The sequence below is a fragment of the Phalacrocorax carbo genome, chromosome 3 (genome assembly GCF_963921805.1).
Source record: "Phalacrocorax carbo chromosome 3, bPhaCar2.1, whole genome shotgun sequence".
Taxonomy (NCBI): domain Eukaryota; kingdom Metazoa; phylum Chordata; class Aves; order Suliformes; family Phalacrocoracidae; genus Phalacrocorax; species Phalacrocorax carbo.
In genome coordinates, this window is record NC_087515.1 from 79,642,055 (window position 1) to 79,648,655 (window position 6,601).

Here is a 6,601-nt window from a genome sequence, read left to right on the forward strand (position 1 = left end):
GAACATTTCTTCATTCATAGCATGTGCCCATCGAAAACTGTTTTCTGTTTGCAGCATTTCAGCTGTACTATTTATAAGATACTTGAACAATGCTAACTAGAGGCAGTAAAAGGTGTGTATTTCATATGCAAATCACTAGCAATAATTTTCTACAATTACACTTAGCTGCTTGCATCATTATTTTCAGCACCACCATAAAAAAATGGGTTTAGCAGAAGAACGTTGCAGAAGAAATGTCTGTATTAGTAAGACTTATTTTTAGTCAAACAATTCTGTCACTTTTGTCAACCTATGAAAGTTAATATGTTAACATTTCATATCAACCTACAAAACCCGTGAATATCCCTGCCTCTGCTCAGATGCTGTATGCCCACAAGCTGTAGATGGCTTTTAGGTGTACATACACTAAGATAAGATGTCTTTACAGGAAAATAAACAGTGTATAAACATGTAGTATTTCTTAAAGATGACTGCTGCTGCTAAAAATGGTCACACTACTACGCACTGGAAGTATTTATTTTATAAACTTCTATGAAAAGCAACTGCTTTCAATCACATTCTATTGTAGTAATAATCACTACTAAGCGCAGGTGTGGGGTTTCTGTCCTTCTTGTAAACCCAGGTCTACACACCTATATTTTGTATTCAAAAGTTAGTCCAGATTAAATTTTCCAATTTCAATGGCAAATTTCTGTTGGATAAAATGCATTCACTTTTAAAATCCAAGCTTGTTCTCAAAGCCATTACTGTAGGGTATGACTGGGTTACACTCAATGAGTTGAAGCATCCAGTGGCCATGAACCAGAGAGCCATGTTAATGCACATTCAGAAGGGAAGGTTCCAATACCCAAAGAGCAAGGTGTAGGACTGGCCTCCCAGTAGCCATGAGCTACTGAAAAGGAAAAATCACTAGCTGTTTCTAAGACAGTGACTTGTTTGTGAAAGGGTTTTTATAACATGATGGCCGTGATAGAAGTAGCTGAGACTCAAAAAAAACCTAGAAAGGCTGTTTCAGGTTCTGAAACAAAGAGTTTTCCCTCCATAAGCATTTCTGCAATCTGAATACTGCGACTTCCATTTTTAAAAAGGGAAGCGTTTACACAGGAAAAAAAATAGAGCAAATCAGCCAGCTGAGTTCTCAAAGAACCCTAGTTTTCTACGTTGCTAACCAAAATATTGTTTTTCAATATCATTGCAAATATTTGAACCTACATATCTTAATGAGGTATGAGACTAAGCAACAGGGCCGATGGGCAGGATTATGGAACGGCGTGTTAAGCGCACAAAGAGGAGTGTGCTGTTTGCACTTGACTGGGAGATGTGGGCGTCTTTGAGAGAAAGGACTTTTCAGGCTATATTTACCTCTTTTGGACGTAACACAGAATTTTGACAAGCAGACCTTTATGGGATAAATGTTTGATCATTCAGAGTTAGTTATGGCACAGATAATACAATGACTGTGCTTTAAGTGAGCATTGCTTCTTTTTAAATGCAAAGCTGCGAGATAGCGTACAATGGTGCAGTTCTTGGCTGAACCAACATAGAGTAAAGAGAACTGCGATTTCATTGCCAAGAGATTAAAAGAGGCTTGTGCTTCCAAGAGCAAGATTGTCAGTTTTTAAACAGTTACGGATGCAACTGATGTATAAGTAAACTGCTGCAGCACAGAAGGAGATTTTAGGTTCCTCACTGGGTTACTCACTCTATTCTTGAAGCTCCTTTACATTTCTACTCTACTCCATCTTCCACCGCAGCTTTGATCTGATTTTTATTTTAAGCTTTTATATCAAATTCTCCTTCCTCTGGTGCTCAACTGTTACATATCTGCTGTGTTGCCAGTATGCTCTGGTGCTACTTCAGGCTAGAAAAGGATTTTTTTATAACGGATGTTCATTTAATTGAAACTTTTTTTTCTGTGAGCTAAACTCTCAGTGTAAGATTTCCAACCTGCATGCACTTAGAGATGAACCAGCTTGTTTTTTAAATCCAGAGATGCCATGTGGATTCTCTATTTTGATATCCTTGATTCAGCAAGCAATACAGTTAAAATTATTTCTTGCCCATCTTCATGAAGTCTGGCTAAATTGCAATTTTGAGAAGTTTCCAAGAGCAGCTATCACTGTACCTAAGAACAAGATGCAGTGTTGTTATAAAACTAAACAGAGTATCATGTAACGATTTTGTTTCTGAGGAAAAAAACCCTGCAATTATAATAACTGGCACCCTAAACCAGTGTTTCCCAACCGGTGTAATACATTGCTGGCAGAACCCTCCAACACTGCTTGGGGCCATAGGAAGTTTAAAAATCTAAATGAAGTTCAGGTGTCTGCCACTCTTCTTTTCTGCCTGGGTTATAGCAACGTATGGATATTGCCCGTAGCATGTTCCTTGTTCAGTGTTGTTGCCCATGGGCCAACAGAGGTTCTAAATATTACTGTGCCATGTGTCCATACATGTCCTTTCCGTCTGATTGGCAGCATAAAGCATTAAAGGTATGCGAAGTTGGTTATCATGTTGCCTTATTTGCCATTAAATATTTCAGTTTTTATAAACTTTGAATTGCAGACCATGATTTACTGCAGATCAGATGAGTTATTTGGACTGATTTTTTTTAATGGTGCCTTTCAGATTCTCTGAGAGTCCTAATACTCACTTTGGTTTTAGTTTTAATCCAAAGCTGAAGATTTCAAAACCTGTGTGCTTTCTTTTTTTTTTTTTTTTGGCAAACCACTTCAATCTCTTTGAAGTTTATTTATATCAAATACATGCCTAAATAATTGAAGGTGAATTCCAAGCTGCTTAATTTAAGTGCCTGCCCAATTTCGGTGAGTCAGTGCCTGACTCCTGACATAGCTCCCACGGTTAGTGTAAGAAGTTCAGCTGGACGCCGGACGCCGGGCCGGGGACCAGCTTGACTGACTTCCCTCTAGAGGGCAATCCAGCCCATTTGATCCGGCCCGTTTGAACGCCAGCAAGCGCGTAGGAACCCGCAGGAACCCGAAGTGAATATGAGCCTCCATCCACTCGGCAGTCCCCAGGGCGAAGCACCCTTCCAGCAGCAGCTTTCAAACCATGTGCAGGTGAAGGAATTATGCCCGTATTCCAGAAGACAGCTGCTGGGCTCTGGGCTGTCTTGCAAGAGGGGGCACCTGCCTCCGCCTGCTGCACACACAGCGTGGCCAGCAACATGGGAATCACTAAAACTCATCCTGAGAGCAGGCAGAAGGAAGCCTGGTTCCCAGTGGGGGCTTGTGTTTTTGGGCAAGGGGCTTGTTTTCCTATTAGTGTCTTAACGTAAAACACACGTAAGTTGCAAGGAACTGGCTCTGCACACAGGGTTGTCCTCACTGCTGAGGCTGTTTCTCATCTGCTTTCTTTCTGGACTCCGTGACTCCTGCGTCTGGCTGCAAGGTGGCCTAGTTTCAAGATGTGTGGCGGAGAAAAGTGATAGACGATGTACTGGTACCATAGCAATACTTTTTACAGAATCAAACTGCCAAAATTAGTTGGTGCCAAAAGTGCTTTCGACATCTCATGGCGCATCTCTGCCTACTGAGCGCTGCAGGCTATTGCAAGGATCTACAAGAAAGAAACCTTGCTGAAGGTTTCGGGCTGGATTCTTGCTTATCGCAAATGTTTGTGGCACCGGAAGCAAAAAGGCCTCTAAATTTAGGCTCGTTCTTCTGCTCCACGTTGTGGTACCAACTCCGGGCATACTGAGCTGTTCTGTCTCCCAGCTCAGGGCCTGCCGCAGTGACGAGCACTGCCAGCTCTGCCGCCTGCCTGCCAGCCACCGTGGTTCCTCACGGCTGTCCAGGGGAATTCTCTAGCTGACTAGATCCTTTGAACTAACACAGAGAGGGCATTCTCCAAGGGGAGGGTCTGGCACCTTGCAGTTCCTCAGGGTAAACATCTAAGGAGCCTCCATAGTCCACCCTTATAAAACTCTGTACAACTGCAAACAGTGCTTTCAGCTTTCCAGGGGCTCTGAACACATTTTTTGTTGGTGGCAATGGCTGAAGTCTAGTTGCAGTTTGGTCAAGTGAGAAATGGCCCGTTGTACTCAAGAGCAATGGTGATTTTTTTCCTAAAGGGTTCTCTTGCTGGAGCACCACAACGCCCCTCCCCAGTGACCTGGAATTTTCCAGAGATTGCTGCAGTGTCACAGAGTGGCTTTTGAGCCAAAGGCATGAAGGGGGGGAAAAAATGAACATTTGAATAAATGACTTGTGTAGCACAAGTTCAAATGGTGAAAAAAAAAAATGGGACTTGTCTGGCTGGGAAGCCAATCTAAGCTTGCTACCTGCATTGCCTGGAGACAACTTGGCTCGCTCCCTTTTCAGCAAATGCTGTTACTGCAACAATATGCTCCTGCTTCTTTATGCTTAGCTGAGGCCCTTCAGGTCTCCTCCTGGGCTTGGGTCCCTAGTAGCTACAGTGCCTCGGGCCAGCACTATAGAGCAGAAATGAGGTGGAGTTCAAACTGGCAAGTGTTTTCTCAAGGGCTCTGAAATGGAGTTTGGGATTCCGCGGGCTTGCTCTTGCCTTATGGTTGCCTTTCCTTAATCCCACTAAGTAGACCATTCAAGTAAAATGCAACTGAGATCTAGCACTGCTGAGCAGCTGGGCCGAGTGTTAAAACACGGTACCCTTTAAGTAAACCCTCAATTAGCCTTAACAATAAAGGGAGATGGCAAATCCTGCTATAAACTGCGGTCTTCACAGTGCTAACAGACTCAGAAAAGTTATGGGGAAGTGCTCTTTAAGAGTGCACGTGAACTGCTGAACACTTGTCTTGTTACTAACATGTATCCCTCGTTCAAGTGGTTCATCAGAGGAGTTCCGGCTTTTAAGGGCTCCTTTAAGCAGCTATTAACAATAACAAAAAGCGCAGCCAAAGTTAAAATCGACAAACTACTACCTGCTAGGATTATTCAGGGAATGTGAAACTAACCATGCCAAAAGCCCTAAATTCCATGTTTAGGAGAGCGACGTAAGTCAAAGAACGGAATTTTAAAGAACTGCTTCTAAAGGAAGCACCAAAGACCTGAAAAGGTGAGGATTTTTTATTTTAGTCGCTGCCCTTGGTATTGTTCAGTTCTGAGCAAATAGGAGGTATCTAGGAAAGCGCCGAGTTATTTATGGGGCAGGAGATCTGTCTGAGATTTTCTCCAGACAGTTCTTTCTCAGTTGACTTGCACGTTTTTGTATTCGCTTTTACTTAAAAAAAAAAAACCAAAACAACACAAACCCAAAACCACACCAAACAAGTAGGCTTCTTACAGCGAAATGCTGTTTCAGAGCGAACAAACAAAAGGTTCAGCTGTTAAATTCCCAGCAGCGCTCAGAGCTCACGTGTCCCACCTGCACGCTCACTCCCCCCCCACCTGCCCGGTGCGTACTTGCCTCGCCACTTGCATCTGCTGCGTCCTTCGTGCCGGAATCCACCGCTCTTCGTGGCAGGATCCGTCCTCACCTATTTATTTTATAATAAAGCAACGCCTTTGGGCTTAACCCCTTTCACTCTGGAAGAAGTGAAACAATTGCAACATCGTTACAGCACTTGGCCATGGGCTTTTATGGAAAGGCAAAATAAACGCATTCAGCAGGAACGGCAGCGCCAGCCGGCCGTATTGTGCCAGTGAGACATTTCACGAAAAGCTGGCAAGTCGGGTATATTGCTAATTCCAGGGTCGTGACATACAGCCAAAAAATATAGCTGCGGTAGCTGGTCATCGGTTACAGCGCGGGGCTTCCCTCTCCCACGTCTAGGTATTTTTTTTTTTTAATAATCTTTGGGAAACGGTCTTCTTTTCCTACACGCTGGGCGCCCACAGTTTGCCAGACTAATGTAACGTCTCACACGCTCCTGTCAAACTCGGGGAAGATAAAATCTACAAGGATACTTAATTAAGAAAGAATGCTGTCTCTTGTTTTATAAATCATTGCTGCCACCCGCCCCCAAAACGCGCCGCGTGGAAGCGGTCTCTTGTCGGCAAGGGTGAGAGAGACGAGCACGACCTCCTCCAGCTGGGAGGGGAATTAAAGCGACCCACTGAGTTCGCTTAACTTTCAAGTATAGGCTTAAGCCTAAACTGGCACCAGGCACCGGCCTTTCCCTCTTGGCAGGGCACGCAGAGCCCCACGCTCGCGTTGCACACGGGCGGGCAGCGCTCCCGCGGGTGCCGTGGCGCTCCCGGTAGCGCCGAGGGCGGCCGCCTCACGGCCGGGCTGGCGGCGGCGGCGTGGGGGGACGCGCTCCCGTGTCACCGCTGCTTTGCGCCGGAGAGTCCCCTCGCCCTCCCTCCCGCACAGCCTGTGGAGCCGCCGCGGGTCACCCACGGCTGTTATGGCGTGGGGGCTTACGGGCTCCGGCTCGCCTACACCCCTCCCCCCATCTCCGCGGAGCGGCCCGAGCGGCGGCGAGACGCGAGTGGGTGGGTGGGCAGCGACCGCTTCCCTCAGGCCGCGGGGGGGTAACGGCCGCCGCGCGCCGTCCCCGCCGCTACGGGGCCGCGCGGCCACGTGCTCGCCGCCTCCCGTCACCGGCCGTGGCCACGCGGCGGGAACCGCCGGCCGCGCGCGGGCACGATCCCCCGCC